This window comes from Pseudophryne corroboree, chromosome 4, assembly GCF_028390025.1.
Source record: "Pseudophryne corroboree isolate aPseCor3 chromosome 4, aPseCor3.hap2, whole genome shotgun sequence".
Classification (NCBI taxonomy): domain Eukaryota; kingdom Metazoa; phylum Chordata; class Amphibia; order Anura; family Myobatrachidae; genus Pseudophryne; species Pseudophryne corroboree.
The window spans coordinates 7463940-7483031 of NC_086447.1; the positions used below are offsets into that span (position 1 = coordinate 7463940).

Below are 19092 nucleotides of genomic sequence, written 5' to 3' on the forward strand. Positions count from 1 at the left end.
TTTCTCCACTGGGAGAAACACGTTTTTCTGGACTGTGTCCAGAATCATCCCTAGGAACAGTAGACGTGTCGTCGGAAAAAGCTGCGATTTTGGAATATTTAGAATCCATTCGTGCTGTCGTAGAACTACTTAAGATAGTGCTACTCCGACCTCCAACTGTTCTCTGGACCTTGCCCTTATCAGGAAAGCGTCCATGTTTCTTTTAAGAAAAATCATCATTCCGGCCATTACCTTGGTAAAGACCCGGGGCGCCGTGGACAATCCAAACGGCAGCGTCAGAACTGATAGTGACAGTTCTGTACCAGGAACCTGAAGTACCCTTGGTGAGAAGGGCAAATTTGGACCTGTATGTAAGCGTCCCTGATATCCAGTGACACCATATCGTCCCCTTCTTCCTGGTTCGCTATCACTGCTCCGAGTGACTCCGTCTTGATTTGAACGCTTGTATGTAAGTGTTCAAATATTTCAGATCTCACCGAGCCGGTTGGCTTCAGTACCACAATATAGTGTGGAATACTACCCCCTTCCTTGTTGTAAGAGGGGTACTTTGATTATCACCTGCTGGGAATACAGCCTGTGAATTGTGTGAGGGGGAGACGTCTCGAATTTCCAATGTACCCCTGGGATACTACATGTAGGATCCCGGAGTTCCCTTGCGAGTGATTCTGAAACTCTTGAGATGACCCCCTACCGCACCTGAGTCCGCTTGTACGGCCCCAGCGTTATGCTGCGGACTTGGCAGAAGCTGTGAAGGGCTTCTGTTCCCGGGAATGGGCTGCTTGCTGCAGTCTTCTTCCCTTTCCTCTACCCCTGGGCAGATATGACTGACCTTTGCCCGCCTGCCCGTATGGGGACGAAAGGACTGAGACTGAAAAGACTGTGTCCTTTTCTGCCGATATGTGACTCGGGGTAACAAAAGGTGGATTTTTCAGCTGTTGCCATGGCCACCAGGTCCAATGGACCGCCCCTTTATACGACAATACTTCCATATGCCGTCTGGAATCTGCCTCACCTGACCACTATCGTGTCTTCGTCTGGCAGATATGTACATCACATGTACTCTTGATGCCAGAATGCAAATATGCCTCTGCGCATCACGCATATATAGAAATGCATCCTTAAAATGCTCTATAGTCAATAAAATCTTGTCCCTGTCAAGGGTATCAAAATTTTCAGTCAGGAAATCCGACCAAGCCCCCTCAGCGCTGCACATCCAGGCTGAGGCGATTGCTGGTCGTAGTATAACACCAGTATGTGTGTATATACTGTTATGATATTTTTCCAGCTTCCTATCAGCTGGCTCCTTGAGGGCGGCCGTATCTGGAAACGGTAACGCCATGTTTTTATAAGCGTGTGAGCGCCTTATCCACCCTAAGGTGTGTTTTCCAACTCGCCCTTACTTTTGGCGGGAAAGGGTATACCGCCCATAACTTTCTATCGGAGGAACCCCACGTATCATCACACACTTCATTTAATTTATCTGATTCAGGCAAAACTACAAGTAGTTTATTCCCACCCTACAAAATACCCTTATTTGTGGTACTTGTGGTATCAGAAATATGTAACACCTCCTTCATTGCCCTTAACATGTAACTTGTGGCCCTAAAGGAAAAATACGTTTGTTTCTTCACCGTCGACACTGGGGTCAGTGTCCGTGTCAGTGTCTGTCGACCGACTGAGGTAATTGGGCGTTTTTACAAGCCCCTGACGGTGTCTGAGACGCCTGGACCGATACTAATTTGTCCGCCGGCTGTCTCATGTCGTCAACCGGCTTGCAGCGTGTTGACATTATGACGTAATTCCATAAGTAAGCCATCCATTCCGGTGTCGACTCCCTAGAGAGTGACATCACCATTACAGGCAATTTGCTCCGTCTCCTCACCAACATTTTCCTCATACATGTCGACACACACGTACCGACCTACAGCACACACACAGGGAATGCTCTGATAGAGGACAGGACCCACTAGCCCTTTGGGGAGACAGAGGGAGAGTTTGCCAGCACACACCAAAAGCGCTATAATGTATATAACAACCCTAGAAGGTGTTGTTTCTATATATGCGCTCTTAATATATATATATATATATATCGCCAATTTATGCCCCCCTTCTCTTTAACCCTGTTTCTGTAGTGCAGTGCAGGGGAGAGTGGGAGCCTTCCTCACCAGCGGAGCTGGGCAGGAAAATGGCGCCTGTGTGCTGAGGAGAATAAGCTCCGCCCCTTTCTCGGCGGGCTTTTCCTCCCGGTTTCTTTAATACTGGCCTGGGTTAAAATACATACATATAGCCTTAATGGCTATATGTGGTGTATTTCTTTTGCCAAATTAGGTATTTATATTGCTGCCCAGGGCGCCCCCAGCAGCGCCCTGCACCCTCCGTGACCGTGTCAGTGAGCCTGTGAGACAACAATGGCGCACAGCTGCAGTGCTGTGCGCTACCTCTATGAAGACTGAGAAGCCTTCTGCCGCCTGTCACCGGACCTCCGTCTCCGCCGTCTTCAGCGTCTGTAAGGGGGATCGGCGGCGCGGCTCCGGGACGAACCCCAGGCTGACCTGTGTTCCGACTCCCTCTGGAGCTCAGTGTCCAGTAGCCTAAGACTTCAATCCTCCTGCACGCAGGTGAGTTGCAAGTCTCTCCCCTAAGTCCCACGTTGCAGTGATCCTGTCGCCAGCAGGAATCACTGATTAGTTTAAACCTAAAAAAGACTTTTCTAAACAGCTCTATAAGAGAGCCATCCAGGTTGCACCCTACTCGGACGGGCACAGAAACCTAACTGAGGCTTGGAGGAGGGTCATAGGGGGAGGAGCCAGTGCACACCACCTAGTCCTAAAGCTTTTATTTTTGTGCCCTGTCTCCTGCGGAGCCGCTAATCCCCATGGTCCTGACGGAGTCCCAGCATCCACTAGGACGTCAGAGAAAATATAATATTAATGGCACTATACTGGAAACTACTGAGGAGGAAAGGGATCTAGGAGTCACTATCTCAGGTGACAAAGGATAAATATAATATTAATGGCACTATACTGGGAACTACTGAGGAGGAGAGGGAACTAGGAGTCACTATTTCAGGTGAGATAAAGGATAAATATAGTATTAATGGCGCTATACTGGAACTACTGAGGAGGAAAGGGATCTAGGAGTCACTATCTCAGGTGACATAAAGGATAAATATAGTATTAATGGCATTATACTGGGTATTACTGAGGAGGAAAGGGATCTAGGAGTCACTATTTTAGGTGATATATAGGATAAATATAGTATTAATGGCACTATACTGGAAACTACTGAGGAGGAAAGGGATCTAGGAGTCACTATTTCAGGTTACATACAGGTTGAGTATCCCATATCCAAATATTCCGAAATACGGAATATTCCGAAATACGGACTTTTTTGAGTGAGAGTAAGATAGTGAAATCTTTGTTTTTTGATGGCTCAATGTGCACAAACTTTGTTTAATACACAAAGTTATTAAAAATATTGTATTAAATGACCTTCAGGCTGTGTGTATAAGGTGTATATGAAAGATAAATGAATTGTGTGAATGTAGACACAATTTGTTTAATGCACAAAGTTATAAAAAATATTGGCTAAAATTACCTTCAGGCTGTGTGTATAAGGTGTATATGTAACATAAATGCATTCTGTGCTAAGATTTAGGTCCCATCACCATGATATCTCATTATGGTATGCAATTATTCCAAAATACGGAAAAATCCCATATCCAAAATACCTCTGGTCCCAAGCATTTTGGATAAGGGAGACTGAAAGGATCCCTACCTCTCTTTGATTACCTCGATGTGATGGCCACTGACGTCAGTGAGAGCAATCCTTAACGTTACACATAATACACGACACCATGTAGTTAAGAATCACTCTGCCTTTATTGTTCATAACAATGGTATATAAGGCATCATTGTCTAGGGAGGGATTGGAATGTCCAGGGAGGGGTAGGCAAAAGTAAATACTTTATTGGTTTAACTTTACTGCATAGGAGGGATAAAACAGGCTACATGGGGGGGATGTAGGATACAGCCTAGTACTTCATCTAGGGGTGGTGATTTCACACAGTTCCCAACAAACTATGGGTGGAACTATATTTATTTTATGCAATGCAAGCTAAATCCAAGGCAAAAGAAAAAGAAACAATATTTACACAATGCACAATGACAGAGGAGATTTAACCCTTCAATCCCCTCTTAGAATCATGATTGTTATACGACATGATTCTTCTGTAGAGCCCCCTTTTTGTTTCTCCAATTTTTTAGATATTGAACATAATCATCGGGTCCCTTACTATCAGAGGAGGTGACAGGACTGGGGGTTATATCATAGTACATCAGGGCCTTATCAATGCCTTTGGAGGTAAGTTTCTTTCCACAGGGAATTACACAATAAACTATAATGCCTAAAAGAATTAAAGTTACAAGTATGAATATGCTTATTTGCACCAGAGCCTGTTTCCAATTTTCAAACCACCCAAAATATTGGCTCCATGGGTTATCAATACCTGAATTTTTCTTGAGTTCTATGGATAAGGTTTCTAACTTGTTTATGGCTAAAGTAACCTTACCATTGGGACCAGTGTTGTCAGGAATATATGTACAACAGCCTTCCACCTTACTAATGTAAACACATGTACCGCCTTTTTCTGCTAGAATCATGTCAAGGGCCATTCTATTTTGAAATGTCATTTGGGAAGTGGCTTCTAGCTGTTCAGCTATACCTTTAAGAGCATCTTTGGTATCATTAACAAATCTTTGTTGATTATAATATATATAATTAATCCAGGCTACGTTTTTATTTACAGTTACTATAGGGAACAATGATTCAAAACCCGCAGCCACCTCATCTCTAGCTTTGAACTCATTTGGAACACCTCTTGGGACCCCTATAGCATCAATGTATACGTGGGGGTCAAAGCTACCTCCTGGGAGTGCTCTTTTCTTTCGATTAGCAGGAGTATTAGAGGGAGGAGTGGGGTCATCGGTGATCATTAGGAGTGGCATTATGACTTTGGCCAGGGCACACTCACCATACCATGGTGTGTCTAATTTAGTTCTAAGCTTCATATCCCCACATATATAATAAATGTCACCTAGTGATCTAGTTTGGTTAACTAAAACAGTTGTTCTTTTATTTGCACAATACCCTGGTGGGAAGGTTTTTAAATTTCTACCTGTGGTAGTGTTAGATGTATAACAGGTATAGTTTCCAGGATATATGGTTATGGTGCTTCCTGGGTTGGGATTTTTTGACAATATGGGATATTCCCTTTTCCACATTTCGCACTGACTGTCATTTGTTTTGGTGTCATTAAAAAGGCTGAAAAAACAATTTTCCTGTTCTAGGGGTATATTAAGGGGCACTGTACCTAGGTGGGGCCTAGATTTGCCACAGACATAACAGTTACTTTTATTATGTTTGCTAGCACTATACTTCATCCATTCTAACCAGAAATTGATGTCAGAGAAACCAGTTTCAATAGCTAGGGTGTCTTTAAAGGTAGGATTGTTAACGGCCATCATATCCTTGAAGGTGGTTATATGAGGTTTCAAGAGGTTGGGGCGTGGTTTAGGGGGCTTGAGCTGGGCATACTTTTCATTGTTAAACATATCCTGTAACAAGAATGGTGTAAGGGATGGGTTTAAAAAAAAGGATTCACCTAGGACATAGGTGCCTGCATCAGTAGACTGGGGATGTTTTATGCTTAATATGAATTTACTATCACATCTGTTTTGTCTATGAAGGGTAAGACGGGTAAGCAGGGACTCACCATATTTGTCTTTTCTTGAGAGAGCCTCTTTGGGCTGGTATCCATAACTATGGCCAGAATTCCATCCCACTGATCCCCAATACGCACATTTATTTCCCCAATATTTACTAGTAACACAAATATAGGCTTCAGTGGGGGTATTACGTGTACCATACTGATCACACTGCCAGGCATAATGTTTGTTAAGACAGGGAGCAATGGTACAGAAATCTATTTTATAGGCGGCAACCTCAGTATTGGAGGAGTTATACCAAAATGTGTAGGTGCCGGATTTTTGTGTAATGTCTACTTCAGCTGTAGCTTGGCAAGTGAGGACCATTAGGATTATCAACATAGTCCCCAGGATAGAGGTAGGGGACAGGTTCCTCATCCTCCTCTGTTCTTCTGTCTTCGCTAGGTGGGAGGTCAGGGCTGTCTGCCCCCGTTTGTACCTCGCTGGAATCACTTGCTTCCCTCTCTAGGTCTGGTCTAGGAATCTTTTTCACTCGGGATGCATGGATCCAGGTGGGGCTTTCCTCTGTCAGGACTGCTGTTCTGGTTACTGCTACGACCTCTGTCTCTGGACCGTAGGTAAAGTCTCCTGGGCTCTTGTTCCTGGGGAGCACCTTCACCACGACTCTGTCTCCGACTTTAAAGGGGTGTGTAGGTTCCTGTGGATTCAAAGGGTTTTTACAAACAACCTCATGTTCAATTTCATTCAGTTTTATTATCAGGGACCTGACATACTCTTCTCTGATGAGTTCTAGATCTCCCTCCTGTATTACTAATGGTTTCTTAGCCCAAGGTGTAGGGAAGGGCCTACCCATTAATATTTCAAAGGGGGAGTAACCCAAAGTCTTTTGTGGTGTCATTCTAATTTCTGCCAAGATAATGGGAAGGACTTGCTTCCATTTGTGGAAGGTGCCTCCTGTGGCCTTCCTAAGCTTGTCTTTGAGGGTCCTATTCATGCGTTCTACGACCCCTGAACTTTGCGGGTGATACGGGATGTGGAACTTCCATTCCACCTGCAGGGCCTTTACCAAGGCCTGTGTAATTTTTGCTGTAAAGGCGGAGCCTTTATCACTATTGATTTGCAATGGGCACCCCCATCTGGGGATGATTTCCTGAGTTAGGATCCTAGCAACTGTCTTTGCATCCTCAGATTTAGTGGGGAATACCTCTGGCCATCGAGAGAACATGTCTACAATGACCAGGGCATATTCCTGTTTACCAGTACCTGGGATATGGGTGAAGTCAATTTGCAGGTGTGTAAAGGGTGTGGTGGGGTATTCAAGATGCTGATGTTTTGCCTTGTCAGGGTTGTTGGGGTTGTTTCGCAGACAAGTGATGCATCTACTGACATACTGATCTACTAATGACTTGGCATCCGTGACATAGAAATCATTACGTAAGAGTAAGGTAGTTGTTGCCTTACTGTGGTGTCCTATGCCATGGTAGTGGGCAATAAACAAGGGTGCACTGGACTGGGGTATACAAGGTTTCCCCTCTTTGCAGATTAATCCTGTTTTAGGATTCTTCTGCAAAACTGGGTAAGTCCAGTCAGCTAGGTCGGCATTGGAGGCTGAGGCCTGTAACTGGGTGATCAGGTAATGGTTGTCGAGAGCTGGGGGGGTCATGATGGTCATGTGGGCCTGAGTGATGGGCTGTGAGGCTGCATGTTTGGCAGCAGAGTCAGCAAGGGCATTTCCAAGGGAGACTGCATCCTTCCCCCCGGTGTGTGCCCTGCAATGGAGGATTGCAATGTCAGAGGGTAAGGTTATGGCATGCAGAAGGTCAGAGATGAGTTGGGCATGTGATATGCCTTTTCCATCAGCTCCAAGGAAACCACGGCGTTGCCAAATGACCCCATGGTCATGCACGACGCCGTACCCGTATTTGGAGTCAGTGTAGATGGTGACTGGTTTATTCCGGTAAAGGTGACAAGCCCTTGTGAGAGCAATGAGCTCTGCAGCCTGTGCTGACTGGTAAGGAATGGGCTGTGCTTCCAGAATAATGTCAGGGAGAGTGACAATAGCATAACCCGCTTGGTACGTGGTGTCATTGGGTCTGCTACAGGAACCATCTACAAAAATGACATCCGCGTCGGGGACAGGGACAGGGGACATGTCCAGTCTGGGGGATGTTTCTGACTCAATGGAGGCCGAGCAGTCATGGGGTTGAGGAGGGTGGTCTTCAGGACCTTTGAGCCCCAGTAGAGCGTTGAGAATGGGTGCAGGACCTGAAGAGTTGGTGGCATACTTAATGGTGAGGGAGGGGTTGTTCAAAAGGAGAACCTCATATCCACTGAGGCGCTGAGCTGACATGTGTTGTGTGTGTAACCCTTTTAAAATGGTTAGAACATCATGAGTGGTGTGAAGTATTGTTGTGTGGCCTAGGGTGAGTGTGGTGGCCATTTCAGTTACCATTGCACAGGCTGCAAGTGCCCTGAGGCAAGCAGGCATACCTTGCACAGTGACAGGCATTACTTTGGAAAAAAATGCCACTGGGCGCAACTTTCCTCCATGAAACTGTGTGAGCACCCCCGCCATGGTTTTACAATTGTCCCTTGCAAACAAATGAAAAGGTAGTACATAGTTGGGGAGGCCAAGTGCCGGACTTTTCATTAACATACACTTTAAGCTCTCATATGCAGTTAACATTTCCTGTGACCATTGTACAGTGTTAGGTTTGTCTTTCAGTGTGGCTTGTCTCAAGATGTTATCATAATAGGAACAATCAGATATCCACTGTCTGCAGTAATTTACCATACCCAGAAAAGACAGCAGTTCTCTCTGGGTAGTTGGGGTGACCAGGCCCAATACAGACTGAATGCGCTGTGGACTGACTTTCCTTTCCCCCTGAGTGAGCACAAAACCTAAGTAATCCACATGCTTCTTACACCATTGCATTTTTGTTTTGGACACCTTGTGTCCACATTCACAGAGCCAGTTTAACAGTGATATACCATCCTCCCGGCAGGCCTCCTCAGTTTGACTACAGAGCAGCAGATCATCTGCATACTGTAGCAGGACTGAACCATGGTGAGGGTGCCAGGGCCCCAATGTGGCCTGGAGTACAATGCTATACACAACAGGTGCGTCAATGAAGCCCTGGGGTAAACGACACCAGGTGAGTTGCTTGCCCTCAAAAGAAAATGCAAAAAGTAACTGTGTCTGTGCATCCACTGGAATGCTAAAAAATGCATTTTTTAAATCAATTACCGAAAAAAATACAGCATCTGCAGGGATAGCTGAAATGAGTGAGTTAATGTCAGGTACAATGGGTGCTATAGGCACAATGAGTTGGTTAATTGCCCTAAGGTCTTGTACAAACCTTACACTGCCATCTGACTTAGCAACAGGGTTGACTGGTGTGCAGTAAGGTGAGATTACGTGTCTGAGAATGCCTTGTTGGAGAAACTGTTGTATCATTGGTCTAAGACCTTCAACCTTCTCTTGTGACAAGGGGTATTGCTTTTGATAGACAGGTTGTGTGTCAGGTTTCAGGGTTGCTCTATATGGTGTGCAAGGAATGAGGCCAGTGTCATAGGGACCCTCCGACCATAGAGCAGGGTTTACTTTGTCAAAATCAGGTGTAATGTCTGTTGCTTCCCACACCGGTAGGTGTGGGGACTCAACCTCCAGGCCACTGCCAGTGGGTGAAGGGAGAATGGAGATTTCGAGCCTGCTAAGAAGATCCCTTCCCAGAAGATTAATTGGACATTCAGGTATTACAGTGAAATTGTGTTTACCCATATACGTGCCTCCCGTGGTTCTGACACTAAGGGCATCTGTCAGGTAAGCATCTGTGGGTATCCCATTGATTCCCATTGAAGGAGCAGTCTTTTCCAAATGACCATCGTACAGGTCGACACACAAAACACTAGTAGTTGCCCCGCTATCCACCAGGAAAGGGATTGCTCTCTTTCCTATAATCAAGGTTAGTAGCGGTGGGTCCTTCCAGTGTCTGGTGAGCTGGGCAAAGGCTGGGATACCCTCCTCCGGGCCCCGTCAGTGGGAGGGGTCCTGCCAGTCAACTCGGAATCGGACATGATCCTGAAAGGGGTTGTTGTGTGACTGTCGGGGATGATCCCGGGAGGGAGCCGGAGCTTGGGGCTGTCGGTGGTTTTGTGGGGGACAAGGGCAATCCCTTGCCCAGTGATCGTCCCTTCCACAGTTGAAGCAGGAGGTTTGTTTCCTGCTGGCAGAGTCAGGGGGGTGGGGTGGCCTGGCTTGTGGGTTTTGATATCGGGCTGGATTACGGGGTGGGCCAGTGGAGTGCTGCTGGCGTCTATCTCCCCGACCTCTCTGATTTTGGTAATTATGAGTTGGGGCATTCTGCAAGGGTTTTTTAACATCAAAGCATCCTGCAGCTTCCTTTTCATATAAGTGCTTTTCAAATTCCTTAATATTATCAGAGGTCCAGGAAGAAACACCTTGCTTAACTGGGACCATAACAGATGGCAACAAGTTATTTACAAAGGTAGAAATTAGTAAATGGTCTGTATCTACAAGAGTAAGACCTGCATCTTCAGACCAACACTTTTTAAACCTCTTCCAAAACTCAGTGACAGTTTCAGTGGGCTTTTGTTTACATGCTACGGCAATAGGAAGAGAAGCCCGGGTTTTAAAAATCTCTTTCATATGGGTCTCAATTTCCTTCCACATCTCCGTTACACCGTCCCCAGTATTGAGAGGGTAGCGAACGGCATCGTTAAGGGTGGTAGGAGTGTTTATGGTGGGAATCTTTTTCCAATCCCACCCGTTGTAATGGTCTATAACCCCATCTATGATCAGCTTCATATCTTCTTGAGTATAGCTGCGTCCTGTGCAAGCCTTTTTCAAGTAAGCTATGCAGCCGTCAGGTGCAACAGTGGGTTTGGGACAGTTCTTAACAATTCTGTCTAAATCCTCTATTTCAATGGGTTTCTTTAACAACTGATCCCCTACTGTCATGAAGGGCAGGTGGGTGGCGACACCGAGGAAACCAGTGCCGGATCGCGTTGTGGAGGGGGTGAGAGGGTTGTCAGTAGCAATAGTTAAGTCAGCGTTGCGGCGGGAGACGGTTTGTCTGTTAGGAGTAGGGGCACTAGGGGCGGGGGTGGTTACGTCTATGTGGAGGGTACTGTCAGGGGGGGCTATTCCTCCTGAGCCTCCTTCTCCTTCCCCTTCCCCTCCTCCCCCTCCCCTTTGCATCGGAATTCGTGACAAAGCAACTGCAGCTAAAAGATCTGTGTCTTTTAAGGAGGGGTATAGGGGAGTGTAAGGCGGGGGAGAAGAATTTTTCAGAAACTTGTTGCTTCTAAATTCCTCAGCTTTATGCAGTCTGGAAGTTACAGATTTTATTCTACGCTGTTTCTGCTTGATATTCTTGTCATACCAATGAGGTGCTATCGTGAGCCATTGCTCTCCTCCAGCACGCATATATGTCATGTCCCATTGTGGGTCATGATCATACCATGGCCAGGCTTCCTTATCTTCCAGACAAAGACCTTTGACCATGTCCATATAAAAGGGATAATTAATACCGTCACGGGGGAATGGACTGGGGCTGCCAACTTTCTCTGTCCATCCTGCTAAGTTATCCACCCAAGGGTTAACTAAATAATAATCTGTGGTGGAGTTACGGGCAACATACTCTTTACATGTCTCCCCTGGTAAAGGTGGAGGATAAATGACTGTCTTACTCTGACCCCCTCCCATAGTAAAGAATACAATCTACACCAGCTTTCTACGCAATTTCTACAACAACTTATAACAACTGTCTATGCAATATCACAACAAAAATGCAGTTTACAAAAAAAACATTCTATGCAATTTCACAACAAAAATACGTTCTATGCAATTTCACAACAAAAAATGCAATTTAAAAACTTTCTATGCATGCATTAGCTAACACCAGTTAATTAGTCATTGACAATATCACAATATTATCTGTATAATGAGAACATGAAATCTTTTGACGGGTACGCTTACCTTCGTACAAGATGTCAGAAAAAATACAGCGTTTTAAACAGGAAGCAAGAAAAGAGTTTTGAGTAAAGATATCTGGCAGACGAAAACTTACCAGCCGTCTGAACCAAATATAAGAACTTATCTCACTACAACATACAAGAATATATATATAGACGATCAGATCGAGGTATAGTCTACGTTACGTATAGACCCCAGGTCTATTTTTTTTTTTTTTTTAAGTATCCCAGATACTAACGTCTTTGGAGAATTGCGCTTTTCTCAGACGTATCTTTAAGTCCCAGACATTAAAGATTCTATGGTATCCCTGATACCTGTTTTATGTTTTTTTTTTACATAAAACTTCGTAATATTAAGTCCCGGACTTAAATATTACCTTGTCACGTGTTCCCGGAACACTGACACGGATTCAGCTTCAGTGTATGACCGCAATCCTGTATGGCAAAGATAGACAATAAATTCTCTATTTTTTACCATTCAGGGACGATCACTGAATTCCGGACATAGAGCCCCCAGCTGAAAGGATCCCTACCTCTCTTTGATTACCTCGATGTGATGGCCACTGACGTCAGTGAGAGCAATCCTTAACGTTACACATAATACACGACACCATGTAGTTAAGAATCACTCTGCCTTTATTGTTCATAACAATGGTATATAAGGCATCATTGTCTAGGGAGGGATTGGAATGTCCAGGGAGGGGTAGGCAAAAGTAAATACTTTATTGGTTTAACTTTACTGCATAGGAGGGATAAAACAGGCTACATGGGGGGGATGTAGGATACAGCCTAGTACTTCATCTAGGGGTGGTGATTTCACACAGTTCCCAACAAACTATGGGTGGAACTATATTTATTTTATGCAATGCAAGCTAAATCCAAGGCAAAAGAAAAAGAAACAATATTTACACAATGCACAATGACAGAGGAGATTTAACCCTTCAGAGACTCAACCTGTAAAGGATAAATATAGTATTAATGGCACTATACTGGAAACTACTGAGGAGGAAAGAGATCTAGGAGTCACTATTTCAGGTGACATAAAGGATAAATATAGTATTAATGACGCTATACTGGAAACTACTGAGGAGGAAAGGGATCTAGGAGTCACTATTTCAGGTGACATAAAGGATAAATACAGTATTAATGGTACTATACTGGGAACTACTGATGAGGAAAGGGATCTAGGAGTCACTATCTCAGGTGACATAAAGGATAAATATAGTATTAATGGCACTATACTGGGAACTACTGAGGAGGAAAGGGATCTAGGAGTCACTATCTCAGGCGACATAAAGGATAAATATAATATTAATGGCACTATACTGGGAACTACTGAGGAGGAAAGGGATCTAGGAGTCACTATTTCAGGTGACATAAAGGATAAATATAGTATTAATGGCACTATACTGGAAACTACTGAGGAGGAAAGGGATCTAGGAGTCACTATTTCTGGTGACATAAAGGATAAATATAGTATTAATGGCGCTATACTGGAAACTACTGAGGAGGAAAGGGATCTAGGAGTCACTATCTCAGGTGACATAAAGGATAAATATAATATTAATGGCACTATACTGGGAACTACTGAGGAGGAGAGGGATCTAGGAGTCACTATCTCAGGTGACATAAAGGATAAATATAGTATAATGGCACTATACTGGGAACTACTGAGGAGGAAAGGGATCTAGGAGTCACTATCTCAGGCGACATAAAGGATAAATATAATATTAATGGCACTATACTGGGATCTACTGAGGAGGAAAGGGATCTAGGAGTCACTATTTCAGGTGACATAAAGGATAAATATAGTATTAATGGCACTATACTGGAAACTACTGAGGAGGAAAGGGATCTAGGAGTCACTATCTCAGGTGACAAAGGATAAATATAATATTAATGGCACTATACTGGGAACTACTGAGGAGGAGAGGGATCTAGGAGTCACTATCTCAGGTGACATAAAGGATAAATATAGTATAATGGCACTATACTGGGTATTACTGAGGAGGAAAGGGATCTAGGAGTCACTATTTCAGGTGATATATAGGATAAATATAATATTAATGGCACTATACTGGGAACTACTGAGGAGGAAAGGGATCTAGGAGTCACTATCTCAGGCGACATAAAGGATAAATATAATATTAATGGCACTATACTGGGAACTACTGAGGAGGAAAGGGATCTAGGAGTCACTATTTCAGGTGACATAAAGGATAAATATAGTATTAATGGCACTATACTGGAAACTACTGAGGAGGAAATGGATCTAGGAGTCACTATCTCAGGTGACATAAAGGATAAATATAGTATTAATGTCATTATACTGAGAACTACTGAGGAGGAAAGGGATCTAGGAGTCACTATTTCAGGTGACATAAAGGATAAATATAGTATAATGGCACTATACTGGTAACTACTGAGGAGGAAAGGGATCTAGGAGTCACTATTTCAGGTGAAATAAAGGATAAATATAATATTAATGGCACTATACTGGAAACTACTGAGGAGGAAAGGGATCTAGGAGTCACTATCTCAGGTGACATAAAGGATAAATATAATATTAATGGCACTATACTGGGAACTACTGAGGAGGAAAGGGATCTAGGACTCACTATTTCAGGTGACATAAAGGATAAATATAGTATTAATGGCACTATACTGGAAACTACTGAGGAGGAAAGGGATCTAGGAGTCACTATCTCAGGTGACATAAAGGATAAATATAATATTAATGGCACTATACTGGGAACTACTGAGGAGGAGAGGGAACTAGGAGTCACTATTTCAGGTGAGATAAAGGATAAATATAGTATTAATGGCGCTATACTGGAACTACTGAGGAGGAAAGGGATCTAGGAGTCACTATCTCAGGTGACATAAAGGATAAATATAGTATTAATGGCATTATACTGGGTATTACTGAGGAGGAAAGGGATCTAGGAGTCACTATTTTAGGTGATATATAGGATAAATATAGTATTAATGGCACTATACTGGAAACTACTGAGGAGGAAAGGGATCTAGGAGTCACTATTTCAGGTTACATACAGGTTGAGTATCCCATATCCAAATATTCCGAAATATGGACTTTTTTGAGTGAGAGTAAGATAGTGAAATCTTTGTTTTTTGATGGCTCAATGTGCACAAACTTTGTTTAATACACAAAGTTATTAAAAATATTGTATTAAATGACCTTCAGGCTGTGTGTATAAGGTGTATATGAAAGATAAATGAATTGTGTGAATGTAGACACAATTTGTTTAATGCACAAAGTTATAAAAAATATTGGCTAAAATTACCTTCAGGCTGTGTGTATAAGGTGTATATGTAACATAAATGCATTCTGTGCTAAGATTTAGGTCCCATCACCATGATATCTCATTATGGTATGCAATTATTCCAAAATACGGAAAAATCCCATATCCAAAATACCTCTGGTCCCAAGCATTTTGGATAAGGGAGACTCAACCTGTAAAGGATAAATATAGTATTAATGGCACTATACTGGAAACTACTGAGGAGGAAAGGGATCTAGGAGTCACTATTTCAGGTGGCATAAAGGATAAATATAGTATTAATGGCGCTATTCTGGAACTACTGAGGAGGAAAGGGATCTAGGAGTCACTATTTCAGGTGAGATAAAGGATAAATATAGTATTAATGGCACTATACTGGGAACTGCTGAGGAGGAAAGGGATCTAGGAGTCACTATCTCAGGTGACAAAGGATAAATATAGTATTAATGGCGCTATACTGGAACTACTGAGGAGGAAAGGGATCTAGGAGTCACTATTTCAGGTGACATAAAGGATAAATATAGTATTAATGACGCTATACTGGAAACTACTGAGGAGGAAAGGGATCTAGGAGTCACTATTTCAGGTGACATAAAGGATAAATACAGTATTAATGGTACTATACTGGGAACTACTGATGAGGAAAGGGATCTAGGAGTCACTATCTCAGGTGACATAAAGGATAAATATAGTATTAATGGCACTATACTGGGAACTACTGAGGAGGAAAGGGATCTAGGAGTCACTATCTCAGGCGACATAAAGGATAAATATAATATTAATGGCACTATACTGGGAACTACTGAGGAGGAAAGGGATCTAGGAGTCACTATTTCAGGTGACATAAAGGATAAATATAGTATTAATGGCACTATACTGGAAACTACTGAGGAGGAAAGGGATCTAGGAGTCACTATCTCAGGTGACATAAAGGATAAATATAATATTAATGGCACTATACTGGGAACTACTGAGGAGGAGAGGGATCTAGGAGTCACTATCTCAGGTGACATAAAGGATAAATATAGTATAATGGCACTATACTGGGTATTACTGAGGAGGAAAGGGATCTAGGAGTCACTATTTCAGGTGACATAAAGGATAAATATAGTATAATGGCGCTATATTGGGAACTACTGAGGAGGAAAGGGATCTAGGAGCCACTATTTCAGGTGACATAAAGGATAAATATAGTATTAATGGCGCTATACTGGAGACTACTGAGGAGGAAAGGGATCTAGGAGTCACTATCTCAGGTGACATAAAGGATAAATATAGTATTAATGGCACTATACTGGAAACTACTGAGGAGGAAAGGGATCTAGGAGTCACTATTTCAGGTGACATAAAGGATAAATATAGTATTAATGACGCTATACTGGAAACTACTGAGGAGGAAAGGGATCTAGGAGTCACTATTTCAGGTGACATAAAGGATAAATACAGTATTAATGGTACTATACTGGGAACTACTGATGAGGAAAGGGATCTAGGAGTCACTATCTCAGGTGACATAAAGGATAAATATAGTATTAATGGCACTATACTGGGAACTACTGAGGAGGAAAGGGATCTAGGAGTCACTATCTCAGGCGACATAAAGGATAAATATAATATTAATGGCACTATACTGGGAACTACTGAGGAGGAAAGGGATCTAGGAGTCACTATTTCAGGTGACATAAAGGATAAATATAGTATTAATGGCACTATACTGGAAACTACTGAGGAGGAAAGGGATCTAGGAGTCACTATCTCAGGTGACATAAAGGATAAATATAATATTAATGGCACTATACTGGGAACTACTGAGGAGGAGAGGGATCTAGGAGTCACTATCTCAGGTGACATAAAGGATAAATATAGTATAATGGCACTATACTGGGTATTACTGAGGAGGAAAGGGATCTAGGAGTCACTATTTCAGGTGACATAAAGGATAAATATAGTATAATGGCGCTATATTGGGAACTACTGAGGAGGAAAGGGATCTAGGAGCCACTATTTCAGGTGACATAAAGGATAAATATAGTATTAATGGCGCTATACTGGAGACTACTGAGGAGGAAAGGGATCTAGGAGTCACTATCTCAGGTGACATAAAGGATAAATATAGTATTAATGGCACTATACTGGAAACTACTGGAGGAGGAAAGGGATCTAGGAGTCACTATTTCAGGTGACATAAAGGATAAATATAGTATTAATGGCACTATACTGGGAACTACTGAGGAGGAAAGGGATCTAGGAGTCACTATCTCAGGTGACATAAAGGATAAATATAGTATTAATGGCACTATACTGGGAACTACTGAGGAGGAAAGGGATCTAGGAGTCACTATCTCAGGTGACATAAAGGATAAATATAGTATAATGGCACTATACTGGGAACTACTGAGGAGGAAAGGGATCTATGAGTCACTATATCAGGTGCCATAAAGGATAAATATAGTAATAATTGCACTATACTGGAACTACTGAGGAGGAAAGGGATCTAGGAGTCACTATTTCAGGTGAAATAAAGGATAAATATAGTATTAATGGCGCTATACTGGAAACTACTAAGGAGGAAAGGGATCTAGGAGTCACTATTTCAGGTGACAAAGGATAAATATAGTATAATAGCACTATACTGGGGACTACTGAGGAGGAAAGGGATCTAGGAGTCACTATCTCAGGTGACATAAAGGATAAATATAGTATTAATGGCACTATACTGGAGACTACTGAGGAGGAAAGGGATCTAGGAGTCACTATATCAGATGACATAAAGGCAGGTAAGGAATGTAACACAGTAATGAGGAAGGCTAGTCAGATGCTTGGTGCATTGGGAAAGGAATCAGCATCAGAAAGGTAGGTAATAGGATATCCCTGGCATGGGTGTAATAGGATATCCCAGGCATGTGGGTAACAGAATACAGGTCTGAACTTGAGGTGGAGGAACGACCCTGTTATTTGCGCTGCGAGCGGTTGGGCGTATTACTGAGGAGTCATTCGGTGAGCGTTAGTGGCTGGTAACGGGGGAGCGAGTCACCTGCATCTGGTTCAGGTGCAGAAGAGAGGAAGTCATTAGGTCTACACCGTAGGGTCGGCAGTCAAATGAGCGACATCGTCAAAAGGTTGACACCAAAAAATTGGGTGGTATTTTTTGTTTTGAAACATTTTTTCCCCAAATTTTTTGAAATACGTCCCCTCGCTGGCTCGCTCCGCTGGCCACACTCTTGGCTTGGTGGCTCGCTCCACTGGCCACGCTCTTGGTTTGGTGGCTCGCTCCGCTGGCCACGCTCTTGGCTTGGTGGCTCGCTCTGCTGGCCATGCTCTTGGCGGCTCACTCCGCTAGCCACGCTCTTGGTGGCTCACTCCGCTGGCCATGCTCTTGGTGGCTTGCTCCGCTGGCCACGCTCTTGTCGGCTCGCTCCTCTGGCCATGCTCTTGGCTTGGAGGCTCACTCCGCTGGCCATGCTCTTGGCTTGGTGGCTCACTCCTCTGTCCATGCTCTTGGCTTGGTGGCTCACTCCGCTGGCCATGCTCTTGGCTTGGTGGCTCACTCCGCTGGCCACGCTCTTAGCTTGGTGGCTCGCTCCGCTTGCCACACTCTTGGCAGCTCACTCCGCTGGCCACGCTCTTGGCTTGGCGGCTTGCTCCGCTGGCCACACTCTTGGCTTGGTGGCTTGCTCCGCTTGCAACGCTCTTGGATTGGTGGCTCTCTCTGCTGGCAACGCTCTTGGTGGCTCTCTCCGCTGGCCACACTCTTGGCTTGGTGGCTCTCTCCGCTGACCACGCTCTTGGTGGCTCACTCCGCTGGCCACGCTCTTGACGGCTCACACCGCTGGCCACGCTCTTGGCTTGGTGGCTCACTCCGCTGTCCATGCTCTTGGCTTGATGGCTCACTCCGCTGGCCACGCTCTTGGCTTGGTGGCTCACTCCGCTGGCTACACTCTTAGCTTGGTGGCTCGCTCCGCTTGCCACACTCTTGGCAGCTCACTCCGCTGGCCACGCTTTTGGCTTGGCGGCTTGCTCCGCTGGCCACGCTCTTGGCTTGGTGGCTCGATCTGCTGGCCATGCTC

At 43.9% G+C, this 19092-nt stretch overlaps 1 long non-coding RNA gene across 1 annotated transcript; it reads right to left on the minus strand.

The window, feature by feature from the left end:
• Positions 1-3862: 3862 nt before the first annotated feature.
• Positions 3863-12662, minus strand: LOC134908804 (uncharacterized). The gene is made up of 2 exons (XR_010175798.1): positions 12271-12662; positions 3863-6423 (listed from the first exon to the last, which is right to left on the minus strand). It is a non-coding gene; the product is annotated as an uncharacterized LOC134908804 (long non-coding RNA).
• Positions 12663-19092: the final 6430 nt, after the last annotated feature.